At 51.9% G+C, this 23,064-nt stretch overlaps 1 pseudogene; it reads right to left on the bottom strand.

Annotated features, from left to right (window-relative positions):
* Positions 1-167: 167 nt before the first annotated feature.
* Positions 168-21,783, bottom strand: LOC120764601 (zinc finger protein 271-like; annotated as a pseudogene).
* Between the last annotated feature and the right edge of the window lie 1,281 nt (positions 21,784-23,064).

Below are 23,064 nucleotides of genomic sequence, written 5' to 3'. Positions count from 1 at the left end.
TAGGTAATCAACAGAGAATGTGGATAGGGACTGGAAATGGGACCAGTGTCTTGGTTTGAAAGACAGGTGTCTGCTAGGGAAAGCTGGAGCTGCCCTTGGAATGGAGGATATTAACATCCTCCCTTCCTATTATTATAATCTTGCAATTAGAGGCTTTCAGGCAAAGATATGGGAATACGAATAAAAGTTCTTTACTGGTATGTAAAACAAAGCAAAACAAACAATAACTACAGTCATTAACAACAAAACAGAACCAAGAACCTCAAAGGCTTTGCTTCACAAAACCCAGGACAATTTGGTGTCAGTGCCCCTGCAGGACTCTCAGAGCACCAAGCTGCAACAGTGGAAAGTCCTGGGCTGGTAGCTGGAAAGGCAGGATGCCTCGGCAGGGCAGGGCAGTGCGGGACTACAGCCTAGCACAAAGAGCAGTGCCGAAGAAGCCGCGATGGCGGGACAGGGCTGGCCCAGCTCCAGCAGGGCAGGCGGAGGAGCTCAGAATTCCAGGACACACGAGCAGATGATGGTAGATTTCCCAGGATCGGACTTTCTGTTGGCAGTGGACTTCTCCCGCAGCAAGCAGCAGCCTGGCCATCCTCTCTCCGATGCTGAGAGCAAGAGAGAGAAGCTGCTCCCAGCCCTGTCCTTTACCTGGTCCAAAAAGTCTGTTTATCTCCCCTCTCCGGGGGAAACTCCCAGAGACAAAAGAATTGTAGCTATGTGCTACAATTCCTCTCCTTTGGCCCCTTGGTTCTGCTCGAGCACCCAGTAGTTAGTTTCCTAGCAATTCATGGGAAAAATTCTCTAAGTAAGAAAGAAACAAATCTAACCACCAACAACCAGGAATGGGACCAGCAATGGGGACAGGGACCGGGAATGGGGAGAGGGAATGGAGAGAGAGACCAAGAATGGGACGGGGAATCGTGTTGGAAGTGGGGACAGGCATTAGGAATTGGAACTGGGAATGGGGACAGGGGCTGGGAATGAGACTGGAAATGATATAGGGAATGGGGAAAGGGACCACAAATGGGACCAGGAATACTGGACTGGGACTTGGAATGGGGACAGGGACAAGGAATATGGGACAAGGACCTGGAGTGGGGACAAGGATGAGGAATAAAGGATCGGGACAGGGATTGGTACTAGAAATAAAGAGACAGGGCCCAGGAATATGGGATTGGGTCAGGGAATATGGGATACAGCCTGGATATGGAGATGGACTGAAATGCGACTAGAAATGACAGGGACCGGGAATGGGACTGGCAATGGGAATATGGGAACAGGACATGGAACATGGAAAAAGCAACCACAGGGAGAATATGGGCTGGGGATTAGGAAGGCGGGAGCAGGATCAGAAATGAGAACATGGCAACGGGACTGGGAACTGGAATATGGGAACGGAACTGGAAATATAGAAATGGAAATGCAAGCCTGGCAAGGGGAATGGGAATACGAGAACTGGAACGGGGCAGGAAATATGGGACTAGGAATATGGGAACAACAACTAGACACAGAGTAAGAGACAGGGAATGAGACTGAGAAAGGGATATGGATTGGGATGGGAGCAGGATGGGACCAGGAGAGGGGTGACATGAGAACGGGCAGGGGGCAAGGGGAGTGACAGCAAGGAGAGGGGGATCCTAGACAAGGGAAATTTCCCAGGCAGTGGATCTGTCATCTGCTGCTCCAGAACCTCCACCAGTACACCAGAGCTGCTTGGCCTGGGATGCTCAAAGCCCTGGGCAACCCCCAAGTCCCTGTCAGGAACCCTCAACGCCCTGGCATGCAGCATCCCCTTGAAGATTCCTCCATATCCCCGTACCTGTCTTAGTTCAACATCTTTATTTTTATGCCAGTTTGGGGTGTTTTGGAAGGAAAAAGAGAAATGAAATTAAAATCCAGGCCACAGGGGGCCAAGAGGATGTGGAGCCCCCAGCAAGATATCTTCCCAACACGGATCACCAGCACCACGGACCACCAGGGCTCTGCCCACCGGGGGTCACTGGGGATCATCCAGTGTGGATCCATGTATGGGGGTGGGACTGGAGGAGTGCACAAAGTTCTTCCTGCACTTAGGGCACTCACAGGGCTGCCCTTAGTGGTGGCTCCGTTGGTGTTGGGTCAAGCGGGAGCTCCTGGAAAAGCTCTTGCCACACTTAGGACACTTGTAGGGCCGTTCCCCAGTGTGGACGCGCCGGTGGATGACAAGGCTGGAGTTGTACTTGAAACCCATCCCACAGTCCTGGCAGCGGAAGGGCTTCTCATCTGTGTGAATCCGCTGGTGCAGGAGGAGACTGGAGCTGGACTGAAACTTCTTCCTGCATTGGTCACATTCATAGGGCCTCTCCCCAGTGTGGCTCCTCTGGTGGATAATCAGGTGGGAGCTCTGGTTAAAGCTCTTCCCACACTCTGCACACTGGTAGGGCCGTTCCCCGGTGTGGATCCTCTGGTGCACGAGCAGGGCAGAGCTATCGCTGAAGCTCTTCCCACACTCGGGACACTCGTAGGGCCTCTCCCCAGTGTGGATGCGTCGGTGGCTGACGAGGGCAGAGTTTCGCTTGAAGCCCTTCTTGCAATCAGGGCAGCGGAAGGGCCTGTCCTCTGTGTGAGTCCGCTGGTGCTTGAGGAGATTGGAGCTGGTGGCAAACCTCTTCCTGCATTGATCACACTCGTATGGCCTCTCCCTAGTGTGGCTTCTCTGGTGGCACATAAGGTGGGAGCTCTGGCTGAAGCTCTTCCCACACTCCCCACATTTATAGGGTCGTTCCCCTGTGTGGCTCCTCTGGTGGACAGTGAGATGGGAGCTGATTCTGAAGCTCTTCCCACACTTGGGACACTCGTAAGGCCTCTCCCCGGTGTGGACGCTCCGGTGTTTGATAAGGCTGGAGTTTTGCTTGAAGCCCTTCCCGCAGTCGGGGCAGCAGAAGGGCCTTGCATCCGTGTGAATCTGCTGGTGCACGAGGAGATGGGAGCTGGACTGAAACCTCTTCCTGCATTGGTCACACTCGTAGGGTCTCTCTCCGGTGTGGCTCCTCTGGTGGGTAATCAGATTGGATCTAAAACGGAAGCTCTTCCCACACTTCCCACACTCATAGGGCCGTTCCCCGGTGTGCATCCTCTGGTGTTTGATCAGATCCGAGCTCAACAGGAAGCTCTTCTCACACTCCCCACACTCATAGGGCTGTTCCCCCGTGTGGATTCTCCAGTGCTGGAGAAGGAGCGATTTCCACCTGAAGCTCTTCTCACATTTCGAGCACTTGTGGGGCTTCTCCCCATCCTGAAGCTGCTCAGGAACCCCCAGCTCCGATCTCTGGCCGCCTTCCCGGCCCAGGGTGGATCTTTCCTCCTCGGATTCCCGTGATCTGCGTTTGCAGCCCCTCCTCGTGTGGGATTTCTGCGGCTTTTCCGCCCCGCTGGATTCCTGCGCTGCGGATCCGCTCAAAACGGCCTCTTCCGCGAGGATCTGCCGCGGGGATTTCTCCTCCCTGGTCTCCGTGCTCAGCTCCTTGTCTGGAGGAGGAAGGACAAGGAGAGGATGGGATTTGCCTCCGTGCACAGGGAAGGGGAAGGAGATGTTGTCCTGCAGCCAGGGAAGAGGCTGGGCTGGGGGACAGAGCAGGAGGGAGGGGAAAAGCGGCACTGACTTCTCCTCACCTGCCTGGCGCTCCTGGTCCATCTTCCTCTTCCTCGTGGCCCTTTCCTCCTCGATCATGCCAAGGTTTGGGAACGGGAAATCCTGTTTTGTGGGGATAAATAAGGGCTGAGCGTGTTCAGTTTGATGGTCCCGCTGCCCAAGTGCAGCCGCAGCAGTCAGTGCCCCTTTCAGTCTCAAGGGCCCCGTGTCCAGCTCATCTCCAGGCTCTGCCCTCCTGCAATCGCCACATGCGACCCGCTAAGATCCCTCCAGGTCCTTTTCCGGCTCGGCTTTGAGGTCCTGCGAGATCCAAACATGCCCTGCCCAGGAAAAAAAACCTCTCGGAGCCCCCCCGCCCCGATGGATTTAGGGCGATCGCCCTCTCTCCGTTCACCTGCGGGTTCCGGGGAGGCGAAACTGCCGGAGCCGGGGGACCTGTGGTCTGAGCGAGCGGGCGGGACAACCCCGTGGTGTTTGTGCTGGTACTGCTCTTCCTCTCCCTCCTCTTTTGTCCCTCCTCTTCCTGCTCCTCCTCTTCCTGCCCTTCCGCTCTTTATCTTTCGCCTTCCCCGGTCTTCCTCCTCTGTCCCTCCTCCTCCTTCCGCTCCTCCTCCGCTCCCAGCCCGGCCCGGGCGGTGCCGACACCTAAAAGCAGCTGCGCTCTGCCCTGGGTGGGGGTTCCAAAGCGGGCGCACTCCGCGCGGCACGGGCAGCGATCCTGGGAGCACCGACAGCGATGCTGATAGCAGCGGGAAGGAATTGGGAGCGCTTTCCCTCCCAGTATCGCTCTTACTGGGAGCACTGGGAGGGAACTGGGAGCAAACAGCGCCCGGAGGCGGCTGCAGGCGGGGAGGGGCGGGGGCAGGCCGTGGGGCGTGGTTATGCAAATACGGGAGCGATGGCGCGCTGTGATTGGTGGGCGGGAGCAGCGCGGTGTTTCCCTGGTTACGGGAGGGCCGGAGCGATGGCGGCGGCGTCTGGTGAGGGGAGAGGGTACCGGGAATGGGGACAGGGACCGGGAATGGGGACAGGGACCGGGAATATGGAAACAGCGACAGCAGAGAGAACATGGGATGGGGATTAATGTTCCAAAGTGTTCCATTGAAACCCATCCGGGGCTGCGAGCTCTACAGCTGGGCCTCCCCTGGGCTGCTGCGGCCCAGGGCCCAAAGGCCGGAGCTGCAGCCTTGCTCCTGTCTCAAGAACAGGAGCCTCCTGCAGGCCCATGTCCGCTCCATGTCCCCAGCATGAGGGAGGGCTCTGAGGCACAGCGGGTGCTGGCAGGAGGGGCTGCTCTGGCCAGCTGGAGGCCTCTGAGAAATGGCCAAAGCCTTGTGCTCTCTGCAGCTGGCCAAGGACAGCAGCGGGGCTGAACGGTTCGTGTGCCACCGCCAGCCCGAGATGTGGAGCCCTCAGGGCCCCATGCAAGAGGTGGCCCTGGGGAATGGCATTGGGAATGGCACAGGGACTAAGAATGGCACAGTGAGTACCAAACTGGGTCTGGGATTGGGGCCAGGAATATGGGCAAAGGACCTGGAATGGCCTGGGAGTAGGAATATGGGGACAACACAGGGAATTTGGCAACAGGAAGTGTAGGGAGAGCATGGGCTGGGGATTAGGAAGATGGGACTGGGATCAGAGATGGGAATACCGGAACAGGACTTGGAATATGGGAACAGGAGAAGGAATATAGAAATGGAAATGTGGGCCTGACAAGGGGAGCAGGAATATGAGAATGGGCACAGTGCAGGGAACATGGAATTGGGAATATGGGAATGGCAACCAGAGAATATGGAACAGGGACTGGGAATGTTTACAAGAATGGGATCTGGAGATGGGGACAGCCCGTGAGCACGACTGGGTTGACACTGAACTGGTGGGGGGCAAAGGGGACAGCTGGGAGAGGGGCATCCTGGACAGGGGACACTGGGAACTGGGATGAGGGGACATTCTGAGAGTTCCAGGGCAGGGGGTCCTTGATCAGCTGCCCCAGAACCTCTGCCAGGGTCTCCCAGAGCAGCTGGAGCTCCTTGGCCTGGGGAGCTGAAAGCCCTGAGCAACCCCCAAGTCCCTGCCAGGAACCCTCAGTTCCCTTGCGCCCACATCCCCTGGTAGGTCCCCCCATGTCCCCGTCCTTGTCTTAGTCCAAAATCTTTACTTTTACTCTGTTTTGGGTGTATTGAAAGGACAAAAAGAGAATCCTTCCACGGGGAGAGAGGAGGATGTGGAGCCCCCAGCCAGGTGTCCTCCCAACACAGATCACCGGTGCCACGGATCACTCTGCCCACCTGGGATCCCTGGGGATCATCCAGCGCTGATCCTCCCATGGGGGATGGAGCAGCACACGAAGCTCTTCCTGCCCTCGTGGCACTCATGGGTCTTCCCTTAGCGGTGCCTCTGTTGGTGTTCGTTCAAGGTTGAGCTCTGTGAGAAACTCTTCTCATGCTTGATGCACTCATAGGGCTTCTGACACCACAAGGATCAGAGCTGGGATGTGCTCTGGTGCCTGTCACACCACAAGGAGCAGGGCTGGCTGTGATGCTCTCTGGTGTGTGGGACATGACAGTGGGCTGGGCTGGCTGTGATTTGTTTGGTGCCTGTGAAATGCCAAGGGCAGTGTCACAGTGGGGCAGATCTCAATGTCCCCAGCAGGTCACAGTGTCCAGTGCAGCCCGTGCCAGTGGTCACTGCACACACGGGGGAGGCTGGGCTGGATGGGGGTCAGGGCAGAAATGCCGCCCCCAGAACTGGGCTCTCCCCCTGCCTCTGGGGCCGAGCCCCTGGTAGGAGCACCTTGGACAGGGCACGGGGCTGCTGCTGGGCCAGGGGGACAGGCCTTGCCCCCTGCCAGCTGCCTGGGCCCCTCTGATGTCTGTCCCACATCCCTGTGGCTCCTGTCCCCACTACTCCCCACCACCTTCACTCCCTCCGTCAAAGCCGCACTCAACGTCTTCACTGTGACCTCTGGAAACAAAGAATATATGGAGGAAAGGAAGTCTATTCAATTTACCTGTAGCGGTTTAATGTTTAATAGAATAATTTATTATTTTTTGTTCTACTGTAAGATATGATTAGGAGAGAAGCAAAGCAGGATGAAACTTAAGGGACATAAAGACAGGTTTATTAACACACTATAAAAAAACAAGAATCAAATGAAACTTCCAAAATACCCTTCCCTTCCCTTAGAAACTGTTGACTTTCTTACAAAGAATGCAAAGAGGCAAAACTTAAAACTCCAGGTCAGTACTACTTATAAAATAGTGTTTCATTCAGTTTTTTAGGAGAGAGAAGGTTTTCCTTATTTGTTCTGGTAACTTTTTACAGGAGAAACAGTCTGCTTGTTGCCTCCACGTCTCACAAAAGCAGCCCGCCCAGGAACTTTTGCAGTTGAGGACCTCCTATATCACGTAGCCTTTCCTGTGACTGCATATAGGCGGTAGACTTTCACATATTGGGGTGTCACATTTTAAAGATGCATGACTCAAAGGCAAAGAATTTTTCATCTCAAGGAACTGAGGTATTTTCTCAATTCTTCACTAGCACAGAACTCTTCTCATCTTTCTCTGTTCAAACATCTTACAAGATCACTAAATTACAGCTTCTAGTTTAATATTCATTCAGTAAATCACAAATACCTTTGCCCCAAAGAAATTCACAAATCATCTCCCCAATTCATATTGTCCGTGATTTAAAGGACTACTTTAGCATATTCATATTACAGTTTGTTACCACAACTCGTAGGAAGTTTCAGCCTAGAACTAAGGCAACTTGTCATCTCTTCAACCTCAGGAGTCACTCTTCTTTCAGTGACTTAGATATTTTGATATTGTCTCTTTACATATCTCTAATTTGGCCTTTTCTCTCTTTGAGAACTGTTAGAACTTTAAAAGCTTCATCCGTGTTAGGAAAGAGTTACATTTTCTCAGGCCTGCAGTGGTAACATGATCTCTGCCGAGCTGCAGGGCTGCAAAGGCATGCTGACTGGGGGGGCTGGTGGATGTTTTCCCTTCCACGCGGTCTCATTTAGGGTGGCTCAGCTCAAAGTTGTTAGGAAATTTCAGGCTTTCTTTCTCTGCTTCCAGCTGCTACAAAGCCTGGCCAGGGGAAAGGGGGCTCAGGCGGCCCGGGCCGCTCCCTGTGTGGGCAGCGGCTCCCGGAGGCCTGGCCGGGCCCAGCCTGGCCGCCCAGAGGGCAGCGGGGCCTGAGCAGGCCCCCTGCCACCCCAGAGTTACCTTGTGGCGGGCAGCAAGGAAGACAGCTTCCCGGGCTGATTTTATGCTTGTGTGACACAGAGGGGTATTTAACTGGCTACTCTGGTCATCCATCTTGAAAGCCATTCAACAATTGGTTGTTACTGTCTGTACTAAACTAACACTACCCTGGCTGGATGCCAGACTCCCACCAAAGCTGGGAGCATGAGAACCTGCTCCAGTGTGAGCTCCTCTCCACAGGTTTGCAGGTCCCTGCCAGGTCCCTGCTCCAGCACAGGTTTCTCATGGGGTCACAGCCTCCACTCAGGCATCCCCCTGCTCTGGCAGGGGCTCCTGCAGGTGCTGCAGGTGCATCTCTGCACTCCGTGCCCTCCATGGGCTGCAGGGGCCCAGCTGCCTCACCAGGGACTGCACCACAGAATCTCAGGGCAATCAGCTCCAGCACCTGCAGCAGCTCCTGCCCCTCCTCCTGCCCTGCCCCGGGTGTGTGCAGAGTTGTTCCTCTCACATGTTCTCACCCTGCTCTTCCCTGGTCAGTTATAACTCCATGATAAGCAGTTTTCTTTTCCTTAAATCTGTTATCCCAAAGGTGTTAACACCATTTCTAACTGGCCCAGCCTTAGCCTGCGGCCGGTCTGTCATGGACCCGGCTGGCGTGGCCTCAGCAGGACACAACGGAGCTGCTGCTTCCAGCAGCCTCTCCCAGAAGGCACTCCTAGAGCCCACCCTTACCAAAACCTGGCCATGCCATCCTAGTATAAGTATGGTAGGGGTTTTTATTACCATCATTAATTTATATTATTGCGATTGTCTCCATTTTGCTATTAATATTATAGTTATTATTGTTACTAGTATTTTTTTGTCTTCTTTGCTCTATATTAATCGTGGCTATAGTAGAACTTGAAACAAAAGTTCTTTATTGCAACAAGAAGTTATAATATATCCTGTTCGGTGTCATTGCTGTGTGTGAAGCTGCTGCTGCCAGGCCTCCCTATTTCCTTGGTTCTGGAAATTCAAAGACATTGCCAGTGGGAGAAGCTTGTTTTCTAATGTTGTTGACTTTCTCGGCTTCAGTTCATATTTGTGATTTTATACCAAAAAAGATACCACCTGAGTCCTGGGTCAAGGGTTCCAAATTCCTTGCCTCACCACTATCTAGTTGCACGCCTGTACCTATAAGGTCCAAGGCCCGAAGTAACCAAGCTGTATAAGCCTCACGTCCCTGTCGTGCAAGATCTTTTTGCAGACTACGGAGACTTTCATATGTCAGGGACTCAATGATGATCTCAACCTCTGACTCACCTGTGGGTTGTGAGGGCCCTCCTTTCTTACCCTTGTTGCCTGGGTGCTCTGATTTCACCTTATACTTCTTTGTTTCCATAGGGGCAACTGCTGCTGGCTGTGGCTGCCCCTGTGGTTCAGCTGGAACCTGGACGGTTGTAACGTCTGTGGGTTCCACTGCTGCACCATCAGACTCTCCTTTGTCGCGGCAGGGGGAGGGTTTCCCAGCAGCTGGGGCTAATGAGGCTACTACAGGGGAAAGGTACTCCCTTAGCATCTGGCCCATCTCACGGATCTCCTTCACCCAGTCTGGGTGGTTTATTCCTGAGGCAGGCTGTGGGGCAGGGTCAGGCTGTGGGGCAAGTTCAGGCTGTGGAGCGGGGTCAGGCTGTGGGGCAGTATCCTTATTCCCTAGGGTGGTTATCAGGGTGGTTATCCAGGTCAGGGTCCCCTTATCTCTAAATGCTAAACAGAACTGGCATACCAGCAACACCAGCCACTGTATGATATCATTAGCATTCAGAGATTTGAACCCTTCAAAGACTGGTGGAGTAGACCCAAAGAGCTGGGTGAAGGGTTGGGAAAAGGTTTCCCCTGGTGTCATTTCCACACAGTAGGTACCATTGTTAAAATAACCCCAGAAACACACAGTTAGTGTATGATAGCCCTGAATCCATGTGCCTGCCTTCCAGAGGAAGTTAAAAATCCACAAATTCCTCATCTTGTTAACGGATATAGCAAACTGGATGACAGCCACAGTAGCCTTAGTTACAGGGCCCATGTTTAGATAAAGGCCTGCAAATGGGAGAAATACGGTCACCACCACATGCCACCGGAACCAGGGTAAGCCAGACTACATGATATCCAGTACACAAGAATGTGGGCACTTAAGAACTGTTATTCCTTTTTCCTCTCAATGCCCACGTGCCCCACATTGGGCACCAAATTCTGTCTTGGTTTGAAAGACTGGTATCTGCCAGGGAGGGGCAGGGCCTCTCTAGGAATGGGGAATTCCAATCCCTCCTCTCAAGTTATTACAATTTAGAAAATTAAAGGAGTTTTTTCAGGCAGATATGGGGAAAGAAATAATGGTTCTTTACTAGTAAATATAACAGGACAAACAAAACAACAACAACTACAGTAATAATAATAATAATAAACAGAACCAAGAACCTCGAGGGGCTTTGTTTCACAAGCCTGGGGCAGTCTGATCTCTTGGGCCCCTCCCCAAGAGCACCAGGCTGGAACGGTGGGACACTCCGGGGCTGATGGCTGGAAATGGCAGGTTGTCACCTGCAGGCAAAAGGGGGGTGTGTCCCGGCAGGCAGAAAGGGGGTGTCCTGGCAAAGTGAGCAGTGCTGAAGAAGCCGCGGTGGCTGGACGCGGCTGGCCCAGCTCCAGCGGGGCAGGCGAAGGGGCTCCGAATTCCTGGGCACTCCAGGAGATGATGGATGGTGGTAGAATTCCTGGGACCGGACCCTCTGGTAACAGTGGACTCTTCACACAGCAAACAGCAGCCTGACCGTGTCTCTCCGATGCCCAATGCCGAGAGCAGCAAAAAGCACACTCAGCTCCCGGAGCACTGTGCTTTTCCCTCCCCCAAACTTAAGTGATCTTCTCCCACCCTTGGCCACTTCTTTTGTATGGGTCAAGCACCATCTAAGCATCAGTCTCTTAGCAACTCATGGGGGAAGGGGGGGAATTCTATGGGAAAAAAAACCCCCAAACCTCACCCCCAACACCAAGGCTCCCAGTCAGAGAACATAAGGGTAGATCTGGGTCACCCAGGGCCAATAAAGACAGTAATAATACCAGGAAACCTGGAATACCACTAGACAACAGAAAGTGTTACTACTGGGGAGAGGTAGGACATCTGAGAACTCGTAAAAAACTTTTGTTTGATGAAGTGATTGCTCAAGAACAGGAGACCCTAGAGAAGATTTTAAGGGGTGATGATTAGGGGTGTCAGGGGCTTTACACACTAGGGGACCCAGTGAGTGATCAAGAGGAGCCCCTGGTAAATTTTGAAGTGGGTCCCCAAAATGAAGAATTTGAGTTTCTAGTCGATACAGGAGCAGATTGATCTAGCATAAGAAAACTCTCAGCAGGAGTCACCATTGGGAGAAAGGTCTGCCAAGTGTTAGGAGCAAAAGGAAAACCATTCAAAGCCTCAATAGTTGCGAATGTCGAAATAAGAGGGAACTGAAGACAATGCTTTGCTGACTTTATCTATCTACTCAATTTAGAAAGTAACCTATTAGGAAGAGACCTACAGGTCTAGGGGTGGGGTGGGAATCATGCCGAGAGATGGGAAGATGATAGCCCCAATTATGAGGCTAACTCAAGGGGACATAGAAGAGATAAATCCAGAAGTGTGGGCAGAAGAAGGAAGATGTGTTTATCTAGACATTCCACCAATACAGGCAGAAATTCAAAAAGATACCCCTCCCATCCAGGTTAAGCAATATCCAATATCCCCAGAAGGTAGGGAAGGATTAGTACCCATAATTGAACATCTATTAACAGAAGGTATTTTAGAACCATGCATGTCTCCCCATAACACCCCCATACTGGCAGTCAAGAAGGCAGAAGGCAAATACAGATTAGTTCAGGAGCTAAGGGAAATAAAGAAAAGCACCATCACCAGGCACCCTGTGGTGTCCAAAGCCTACACTCTCTTAAGTGGAATCCCAAGAGAACACACCTGGTTTAACAATCATTGACCTAAAAGATGCATTTTGGGCATGGCCTTTAGCAAAAGAATGCCGAGACTGGTTTGCATTTGAATGGGAGTAACCCTGACAGGAGAAGGAAACAACAGCTAAGGTGGACATGCCTACCCCAAGGGTTTACAGAGTCCCCAAACCTCTTCAGGCAGGCATTAGAGGAATTATTGGAACAGTTTACCCCTGAGAGTAAAGTGCAAATTCTAGCGTATGTAGACGACCTTTTGATACCTGGTGAGGAACAGAGTGAGGTCAGGGGGACCAGCAGTCCACTTCTGAATTTCTTAGGGATAAAAGAAAGGCCTAAGAGTATGCGAGACAAGTTACCATTTGTAGAATCAGAGGTCACCTATCTAGGCCACATAACTGGAGGAGGATATAAGAAGTTAAGCCCTGAAAGAATCTCAGGCATCTTATCTATAGCAGCCCCCCAAACCAAAAAGAGAGATAAGAAAACTCAGTCCTATTTGGGTATTGCAAACTGTGGCTAGATCGGTATACCCAAAGTGTCAAGTTTCTCTATGATAAATTAGTAGATCCTGAACCTGTGAGATGGACAGCTAAGGATGAAGAACAGCCACAAGATTTAAAAGATATCTATCCTCAGCACCTTTCCTGAGTCTGCCTGACCTCAGGAAAGGGTTTGACTTGTTTATAAACACAGAAGGGGGAATTGCATATGGGGCGTTAACCCAGGAGTGGGGAGGGTGCAGAAAGCCAGTAGCCTACCTTTCAAAGGTCTTAGACCCAGTGGCTAGAGGGTGGCCAACCTGTCTCCAAGCAACTGCTGCTGCAGCTGTCCTAATAGAAAAGACCCAGAAATTACGCCGCAGAGAAATGTTAAAGTCCATACACCGCACGATCTTAAAACAGTCCTAAGCCAAAGAGCCCCGCAATGGCTGACAGACTCTAGAATATTAAAGTATGAAATCATCTTAAAAGTTTAAATCCAGCACAGTTTCTCTCCTGAGAACCTTTACCCAAGTTGGAACATGACTGTCTTGAACTTGTAAACTTACAAACTAAAGTAAGAGAAGACCTGGAAGATGTACCCCTGCCTTACGGAAAAATATTATTCATTGATGGGGCCCTGAGAGTAGTAGAAGGGAAAAGAACTTCAGGATATGCTGTAATTGCTGTAACAGAGGGGAAAACCATGGAAATTGTAGAAAAAAGGGAAATTGCCTTCCAACTGGTCAGCCCAGTGCTGTGAGGTCTATGCATTGAAAAGGGGATTAGATCTACTAGAAGGAGATCAAGGGACCATCTGTACTGATTTGCGATATGCATTAGGGTTTGTCCACACCTTTGGAAAATTCTGGGCAGAGCGTGCATGCTTAAATTCAATGGGAAAGAACCTAGTGCATGAGGAATTAATAAGGTTAGTATTAGAATCCCTGCCTAAACCAGCAGAAATAGCGGTGGTGCATATAAGAGGACATCAGAAAGCGGATACCTGTGAAGTGAGAGGAAATCAACTGGCTGATCAGATAGCTGAAGAAACAGCTCTAGATTTGGGGGAGCCAATGAGAATCCTTAAGCTAGATGGAACACCAGGTGAAAAGGAGCGAAAAGAAGAGCCATTATTCAGTGAGAAAGGATTAAAAGCAATAAAGGAATTAGGACTACGTCATGGGGAGCAAGGGGAGTGGCTGACACCTGATGGGAGCAAGTTTTTAAATAAGGCTCTAGCCCCAAGAATACTAACAGAAATACACAAATTAACCTATTGGGGAATGCAAGGATTATGAAACCACTTTCTAAGGGAAAACCTGTCTATTGGGGCATATGATTTGGCAAAAGCAGTAACTAGAGGATGCATAATCTGTCAAAAGGTAGACCAAAAGGTAATGAGAAAGATCGCACCTGGGGGAAGGGAGCTAGCCCTGAGACCATTCCAAAACGTCCAAATAGATTTCACTGAGATGCCCCCTATGCAAGGATATAAACATTTGCTAGTAGTAGTAGATCACCTCACCCACTGCGTAGAAGCCTTCCCAACCAAGAAAGAAACAGCAGAAGTGGTCGCAAAAATAATTTTAGAACATATCATTCCCTGGTACGGGCTAATCAATAACATTGGCTCAGGCAGAGGACTACGCTTTGTTGCCCAAGCTTTACACAAAGTCATTGAGGCCCTGGGGATGAAATGGAGGCTGCACACCCCATGGCATCCCCAGAGCTCTGGAAGGGTGGAAAGGATGAATAAAACCCTCAAAAATGTGCTAACAAAACTAATTGCTGAAACTCAAATGAACTGGCTCAGGTGATTACCCCTCGCCCTCCTAGGAATCAGAACGAGACCTCAGTCAGACATAGGGGTCTCCCCCTATGAAATGATGTTTGGCCTCTCTTGCCTAAGAACTCCACACAGCTCAGGGGATTATCTAGAAGGGGAGACACCAACCCGGAAATACTTAGAAACCATTGGGAAAACACTAGAGAGTCTTAGGAATAAGGGATATCTTCCCCAGACCTCTCCCCTTGACCACCAAGGTGCACCAGATTAGCCCTGGGGATTGGGTACTGATCAAAAGGAATAACTCCCCATTCACCCCCAGATTTGAAGGCCCCTTCCAGGTGTTACCACACACACCACAGTGCGTACGCAAGAAGAAGGCTGGATCCACATCACCTGAGTAAAAGGACCAGTGTCACCCCCTGACAACAGATTAGACCCAGCAGTACCACCTACAGATCATCCCAAGTGGGTCACAGTTCAAGGCTCGGGAAACCTTAAAGTGACTCTTAAGAGAAAGCCAAATATCAGCTAAAGATCACCACAGACCGACAAACCAGTTTTAGGATATGTTAAAGATTGATATACCAGTTAAAGGGTTCTAGTAATTTTTGTTGTTTGATATTTATAATTATTGTTGTCAGTTTATAACAGTTTGATAAATATTTCCGGAGTTTTCAAATTAGTCAAAGTCCTTATTGTTAACGAAAGTCGTACTGTTCTTAAGAATTAAAATACCTCTTCTAAAGACCCCAACTTTGATGTGGACTAAATCTGCTACAGAGCATTTCCTAAGGACCACTAAATTAATAAAGAAGTAAGGATAAAGAAAAATCTCTGTTACCCACCCCCCCCCTCCCCGAGAATTCCCCAGTCCCAGGAGGCAAGACTGGGAGAGCAAGTGAAGTCCTCCACACCAGAAATGGCTCATACCGGACTCTTGGGAGGGCTGGTGTTAGCCCTGCTCGTGGGTAGCACCCTAGAGAGTAGAGAAACAGCATGTACTGAGTGCTATCACCCTCTCGATGATGGGGAAAATCTCGGGTCTTTAATAAGAGTCCATAGCAACATAAACCACAGCTGTTTTAATCACTCCCAGTTAGCCACCTGTCAAGAAGATAGGAAAGTTTATTGGATTGCAAGAAATACAGCCTCGTTTAGGCAGTGTTTGCTTGGGGAATGCCCTGTAAGAGATGCCTAGTTCTGCTGCAAACATGAAGCCAACCAAGAAGGATTAACAGACCTAGTAGAAGAAAAACTAACAGTGGTAACCAAATTTAAAAAAAAGAAGACTTAGAAATACCCCTGGGGAAAATTTTATTCATAGATTTAGTTGAGAGGATCAGTAAGGAGTTAAATTTAACCAACTGTTGGGTTTGGGGAAATACCCAAATGACAGAAATTTAACCTTGGGTTGGGATTAGTCTGAGACCACTAGAGAGATTGAAATGGAAACAAGTAGAACAAGAACCTCAAATCACGGGGCAAAGAAGGAAGGAGGAATGGGACTTAAGGTCAAAGGTATTGGTGAAGAATGTATTATGAGGGAAAAAGGTCTAAGACCCTAGTAAGAAAAATGGCCTGTAAAAAATATCTAATAACAAAAGATTTAAGCACTAGGTGGATTCCCCGAGAGCCAAATCGATACTGGTCCATTGGGAAGAACGAAAAAGGGTGCATTTACCCTGAGGGGTACAGGCTGCATGAATGCGCCAAAAAAGGGATAAACCCCTTCTGGGGAATAAGAAAATTGTCCAAATACTGGGAATATCCCTCAGAAATAAAAGATGCATTTTGGGAAGCCCCAATTTGTTTTGGATTTGTAGAAGCACAGCATACACCAAACTCCCAGGAGATGGGGCAGGGAGTTGCACCATAGCAATCATTAAACCCGCCTTCTTCCTACTCCCAAAAGAATCAGGGTCAAATCTGGGAGTTCCACTACATGATGATTTAAGAAAAACCAACCGAAAGAGAAGAAATATAATTGACATGGGGAGTACCCAAAAATAGAAAGGCAAAATCTGGACCCCAGAAAAAAGAATGAAAACTTATGGGCCAGTCACTTGGGCCAAGATGGGTCTTAGGGATACTGCACCCCGATTTATATGCTCAATAGAATTATCCGACTCCAAGCAGTACTAGAAATTTTTTCCACCAAAACAACCCTCACCCTTGACGACATGAGTAACCAATTAACCCAGACCAGAGCAGCAATCTCTCAAATTTGGCTTGCTGTAGATTATTTACTAGCTGATGAAGGAGGAATATGTGGCAAATTTGTTTCCTCAGAGTGCTGCTTAGAGATCAATGACAAAAGCGAACTGATCAAAAACATCTCCAAAGAGATATGCAAGATAACATATGTCAGTACCCAAGAGTGGACTCCCCTAGTAGATACTAGTTGGTGGAAGAAAGCGGCTTTTATTATAGCTTGTGCATTAACAAGTTTACTGTTTCTACCCTGCCTACTCCCTTGCCTGGTTCGAGTAGTAACTTCCACAATCCAAGCACGTATACAAATCCCAGAAATGACCAATCAGAGACAAACTAGAATTATGAAGGTAGAGAGCCAAGAACAAGAACACAAAAACGCCAAAAAGGTTTATGATCGGTACCAAAAATTGAGAAAACACTATTTCCGAGAGTCAGAAAGTGCAAATTGATGTAAGGCTGGAGCCCGATCAAAGAATTAGAGGGGGGAATTGTAAAAAATAAAGTTTCTAAAGGTTAATTACCCATTTCAATGTTAAGTTACACAGTTGTTTGTCAGAATGTTCTGTAAATGTCTCATAAGTTATGTAAGTTAATTAGTTCCTAGTTCATATCCTGCCTCACCGTCGAGTATCGCCCTGCTGCTCCCTTTGTACCCATGATGGCAGATGCAAACGTAAGACTCCCATAAGGCCTAGTATCAGGCAGAAGCTAAATGAGCAGACAAAAACCTCTAAAACCAACGAGCCCTAGTACCAATAAAGATCTAAACAACACCTTTAGATGAAGAAAACAGTAAAGAACGTCAGACCACCAACCAAAGCTTTTCGCCTTGTTGCCATGACCTGAACTGCACTTGATCAGCATGACACCCCTGGACCAAGAGCCAGCAAGTGTCTTCCTGGAGACTCTTGTGAGGCGAGAAGACCGAGATCCGCCATACAGAGATGGAGCTGATTGCCTCCTCCTCCGAGTCGCCACTGGAGCAGCAGCATGGTGCGCTGGGCCTCCTCTTCCCAGGCTGTTCTTTTAACAAAGGCTGAAATCACTCTGGAGCTGGTCTCCTGGCCCATTCATAACATGAGCCACAGCGGGTACTGGCAGGAGGGGCTGCTCTGGCCAGCCGGGGGCCTCTGAGGAATGGCCAAAGCCTTGTGCTCTCTGCAGCTGGCCAAGGACAGCAGCGGGGCTGAACGGTTCGTGTGCCACCGCCAGCCCGAGCTGTGGAGCCCTCAGGGCCCCATGCGAGAGGTGGCCCTGGGGTACAGCACTGGGAACTAGGGACAGGGACCAGGAATGGGACAGGGAATAGGGAAAGGGTTTGGGAATGGGGACAGGGACTGGGAAAGGGGACACGGACCAGAAATGGGGACAGGGACCGGAAATCAGGACAGGGATCAGAAATGGGCTGGAAATACAAGACAAGTAGTGAGAATGATACTGGGAATGAGGGCAGGGACCATGAATGGAACCAGGAATATGGGTCTGGGAAAGAGAATTGGGACAGGGACTAAGAATACGGGACTGGGATGGGGAATGTGTCTAGGAATGGGGACAGGGACTGGGAATATGGGACTGAGTCTGGGAGTGGGGACAGGGTCATGGAATATGGGAATGGGACCGGGAATGGGACTGGAAATAAGAGACAGGGACTGGGAATAATACTAGGAATGGGGACAGGTACTAAGAATTAGGCCAGCTATACCAGAATGGAACTGGGAATGGGACCAGGAATGGGGAGAGGGACCAGGAATGGCACTGGATAGTGACTGGGAATGAGGACAGAGACTGGGAATATAAGAATGGAAATAAGAGACAGCAATTCAGAATGATAATGGGAATGGGGACAGGGACCAAGAAGGAGACCTAAAATACCAGACTGGGACTGGGAAAGGGACAGGGAATACGAGACAGGGACTGGGAATCCAACAGGGAATACGGGACTGGGACCAGGAGTGGCACGGGGAATGGCACCAGGGATGGGGACAAGAATTGGTAATGGGGATGGGGACTGGGAATAGGACTGGAAATATGAGACAGGGACTGGGAATGATAGTTGGAATGGGGACAGGGACCAAGAACGGGACAGGGAATATGGGACTGGGAGCAGGAATGGGATGGGGAATGGAGACAGTGACTGGGATTATGGGAGAGGGTCCAGAAATGAGACCAGGGATGGGAATATGGCAACGAGACAGGGAACATGGAAACAACAACTGGAGAGAGAATATGTGATGGGGATTAGGAAGGTGTGACAGGAATCAGAAATGGGAACACAGCAACGGGACTGGGATCAGGAATATGGGAATGGGACAGGGAATGAAAAAATGGAATTGCAGGACTTGCAGCAGGACCAGGAGTATGAGAACGCGGCAGGGAATCGTGACTGGGAATATGGGAATGGTAGCCAGCCAGAGAATACAGGACAGCTACAGGGAATGAGACCAGGAATGGGATCCAGACTGGGATGGGAGCAGGATGAGACCAGGAGTGGGGTGACATGGGAAAGAGCAGGGGGCAATGCAAGTAACAGCGGGGAGAGGGGGAACCTGGACAGGGGACACTGGGAACCGGGACGGGGGGACATGAGGACAGTTCCAGGGCAGGGGGTCCTTGATCAGCTGCCCCGGAACCTGTGCCAGGGTCTCCCAGAGCAGCTGGAGCCACTCGGCCTGGGGAGCCCAAAGGCCTGAGCAACCCCCAGTCCCTGCCAGGAACCTTCAACTCCCTGGCATCCAGCATCCCCCACATCCCCTGGAAGATCCCCCCATGTCCCCATCCTTGTCTTAGTTCAAAATCTTTATTTCTACCCCAGTTTTGGATGTTTTGAAAGGACGAAGAGAAATGAAAAGAAAATGCAGGCCATGGGGAGCCAGGAGGATGTGGAGCTCTCAGCCAGGTGTCCTCCCAACACGGATCACCGGCACCACGGATCACTGGGACTCTGCTACCGGGGTCATTGGGGTTCATCCAGTGTGGATCCTTCCATGGAGGATGGAGCTGGAGCAGTGCATGAAGCTCTTTCTGCACTCAGGGCACTCACAGGGCATCCCTTAGTTGTGCCTGCGTAGGTGTTGAGTCAAGGTAGAGCTGTGGGTGAAGCTCTTGCCACACTCGGAACACTTGAAGGGTCTCTCCCCGGTGTGGATGCGCTGGTGGTCGATGAGGGCAGACTTCTCCCTAAAGCCCTTCCCGCAGTCGGGGCAGCGGAAGGGCCTCTCATCCGTGTGAATCCGCTGGTGCCTGAGGAGACAGGAGCTGGTCTGAAAACTCCTCTTGCATTCATCGCAGTGGTAGAGCCTCTCCCCAGTGTGGATCATCTGGTGGCGGATCAGGTGGTAGCTCCGGCTGAAGCGCTTCCTACACTGACCACACTCGTAGAGCCCCTCCCCGGTGTGGTTCCTCTGGTGGGCAATCAGGGTGGAGCTCCGGCTGAAACTCTTCCCACACTCCCCACACTCGTAGGGCCGTTCCCCCGTGTGGCTCCTCCGGTGGGAAATCAGAGTGGAGCTCTGTGAGAAGCTCATCCCACACTCGGGACACTCATAGGGCCTCTCCCCAGTGTGGATGCGCCGGTGGATGAAGAGGGATGAGTTGTTCTTGAAACACACCCCGCAGTCAGGGCAGCGGAAGGGTCTCTCATCCGTGTGAATCCGCTGGTGAACGAGGAGACGGGAGCTGGTGGGAAATCTCTTCTTGCATTGATCACACTCATAGGGCCTCTCCCCAGTGTGGATCATCTGGTGGGCAATCAGGTGGCAGCTCCGGCTGAAGCGCTTCCTACACTGACCACACTCGTAGAGCCCCTCCCCGGTGTGGTTCCTCTGGTGGGCAATCAGGGTGGAGCTCCGGCTGTAGCTCTTCCCACACTCTCCACACTCATACGGCCTCTCCCCAGTGTGGATGCGCCGGTGGGTGAAGAGGGATGAGTTGTTCTTGAAACACATCCCGCAGTCGGGGCAGCAGAAGGGCCTCTCATCTGTGTGAATCCACTGGTGCACGAGGAGATGGGAGCTGGTGGGAAACCTCTTCTTGCATTGATCACACTCATAAGGTCCCTCCCTGGTGTGGCTCCTCTGGTGGTGGATCAGGCTGGAGTCGGAACTGAAGCTCTTTCCACACTGCCCACACTCATAGAGCCATTTCTCTGTGTGGATTCTTGAGTGTCGGATAAGGGAGGATCTCCACCTGAAGCTCTTCTCACATTTTGAGCACTTGTGGGGCTTGTCTCCATCATGAAGCTGCTCAGGAACCCCCAGCTCTGAGTTCTGGTCATCTTCCTGGTCCAGGGTAGATCTTTCTTCCTCAGATCCCAGTGATTTGTGTTTGCAGCCCATCCTAATGTGAGATCTCTGGGGCTTTTCCTCCCCGTTGGATTCCTGCGCTGCGGAGCCGCTCAAAACGGCCTCTTCCATGAGGTTCTGCCATGGGGATTTCTCCTCCCTGGTCTCCATCCTCAGTTCCTTGTCTAGGGGAGGAAGAACAAGAACAGGATGGGATTTGCCTCCGTGACACAGGGAAGGTTAAGGAGATGTTGTCCTGCATCCAGGGGCCAGGCTGGGCTGGGAGATGGAGCAGGAGAGAGGGGGAAAGGGGCACTGACTTCCTCCTCACCTGCCCGGGGCTCCCAGATCATCTTCCTCTCAGCGTCCTCATCCATTGGGCCGAGGTTTAGGAATGGGAATTCCTAGTTTAGCAGGGAAAGCAAGGGCTGAGCGTGTTGGGTTTGATGGTCCCGCTGCCCAAGTGCAGCTGCAGAAGTCAGCGCCCCTTTCAGCCTCGGGGGGCCTGGAGCCCGCTTATGTCCAATCTCCTCCCACCCCTCCACGCTGCCGTAGGTCCCCCAGCTCCGGGATCGCCCCTCTGCGCTCTCCCCGCTCCGCGGCTCCCGCTATCCCCCCCAGCTCTCCCGGCGATCCCCAAACCCGATATCGCCCCGCTGCCCACCGGTACTGGGCCATCGCCACATAGGACCCCCCCCAAGATACCTCCAGGGCCATTTCGGGGTCGGTTTCGGGGTCCTGCAAGATCCAAACATTCCCTGGCCCGAAAAAAACTCACCCAGAGACACCCCGACGGTTTTGCGACGAGCTCCCCCTCCTCACTCACCGGCGGGCCCCGAAGGGAGAACTTCCTCCCGCCCCTCCTCTTCCTACTCCACCTCTGTCCCTCCTATTCCTGCTCCTCCTTTTCCGGCCCCTCCTGCCTTGGCTTGTCTTCTTCCTCTCTCCCTCCTCTTCCTCCCGCTCCTCCTCCGCTCCCAGCCCGGCCCGGGCGGTGCCGACACCTAAAAGCAGCCGCGCTCTGCCCTGCGGTGGTTCCAAAGCGGCCCCGCCCCGCGCGGCACTGGGAGCGATACTGGGAGCACCGGGAGCGATCCTGAAAGCAGCGGAAAGGAATTCGTAGCACTTCTCTTCCCAGTATCGCTCTTACTGGGAGCACTGAGAGGGAACTGGGAGCAAACAGCGCCCGGAGGCGGCTGCAGGCGGGGAGGGGCGGGGCCAGCCCGTGGGGCGTGGTTATGCAAATACGGGAGCGATGGCGCGCTGTGGTTGGTGGGCGGGAGCAGGGCGGGGTTTCCCTGGTTACGGGAGGGCCGGAGCGATGGCGGGGGCGTCTGGTGAGGGGAGAGGGGACCTGGAATGGAGAGGAGGATGGGAATAGACACGCGGATGAGAATATGGGAACGAGACAGGGAAGATGGAAACAGCGACAGCAGAGAGAATATGGGATGACGATTAGTGTTCCAAAATGTTGCAGTGAAACACATCCGGGGCTGCGAGCTCTGCAGCTGGGCCTCTCCTGGGCTGCTCCGGCCCAGGGCCCAAAGGCCGGAGCTGCAGCCTTGCTCGTGTCTCAAGAACAGGAGCCTCCTGCAGGCCCATGTCCGCTCCATGTCCCCAGCATGAGGGAGGGCTCTGAGGCACAGCGGGTGCTGGCAGGAGGGGCTGCTCTGGCCAGCTGGGGGCCTCTGAGGAATGGCCAAAGCCTTGTGCTCTCTGCAGCTGGCCAAGGACAGCAGCGGGGCTGAACGGACAGGCCTGGCAAGGGGAGCAGGAACACAAGAATGGGATCAGGACAGGGAATATGGAATTAGGAACATAGGAATGGCAACTAGAGAATACGGGACAGGGACTGGGAATGATTATAGGAATGGGATCCAGACTGGGTTGGGAACATGATGGGACCAGGAGTGGGGTGACAAAGGGGAGCGACAGCTGGGAGAGGGGGATCCTGGACAGTGGACACTAGGAACTGGGACAGGGGGACATGGGGACAGGTCCGGCGCAGGGGGTCCTTGATCAGCTGCCCCAGAACCTCCGCCAGGGTCTCCCACAGCACCTGGAGCTGCTTGGCCTGGGGACCTCAATGCCCTGAGCAACCCCCAAGTCCCTGCCAGGAAACCTCAACTCTCTTGTACCCAGCATGCCACACATTCCCTGGGGGATCCCCCCCGTATCCCCATCCATGACTTAGTTTAACATCTTTATTTTTACCTGGTTTTGGGTGTTTTGAAAGCACAAAAAGAAAAGAAAATGCAGGCCTTGGGGAGACAGGAGGATGTGGAGCCCCCAGCCAGGTGTCTTCCCAACACGGATCACCGGCACCATGGATCACTGGGGATCATCCAACATGGATCCTCCCGTGGGGGATGGAGCTGGTGAAGCAGCACACAAAGCTCTTGCCACACTCAGGACACTCACGGGGCTTCCCTCAGTGGTGTCTCTGTTGGTGTTTGGTTATGGCGGAGCTCTGAGAAGC

This window comes from Hirundo rustica, chromosome 32 (assembly GCF_015227805.2).
Source record: "Hirundo rustica isolate bHirRus1 chromosome 32, bHirRus1.pri.v3, whole genome shotgun sequence".
Classification (NCBI taxonomy): Eukaryota; Metazoa; Chordata; class Aves; order Passeriformes; family Hirundinidae; genus Hirundo; species Hirundo rustica.
Note: the sequence above shows the minus strand (reverse complement) of the source record. Positions and strands in the feature narration are given on the sequence as shown.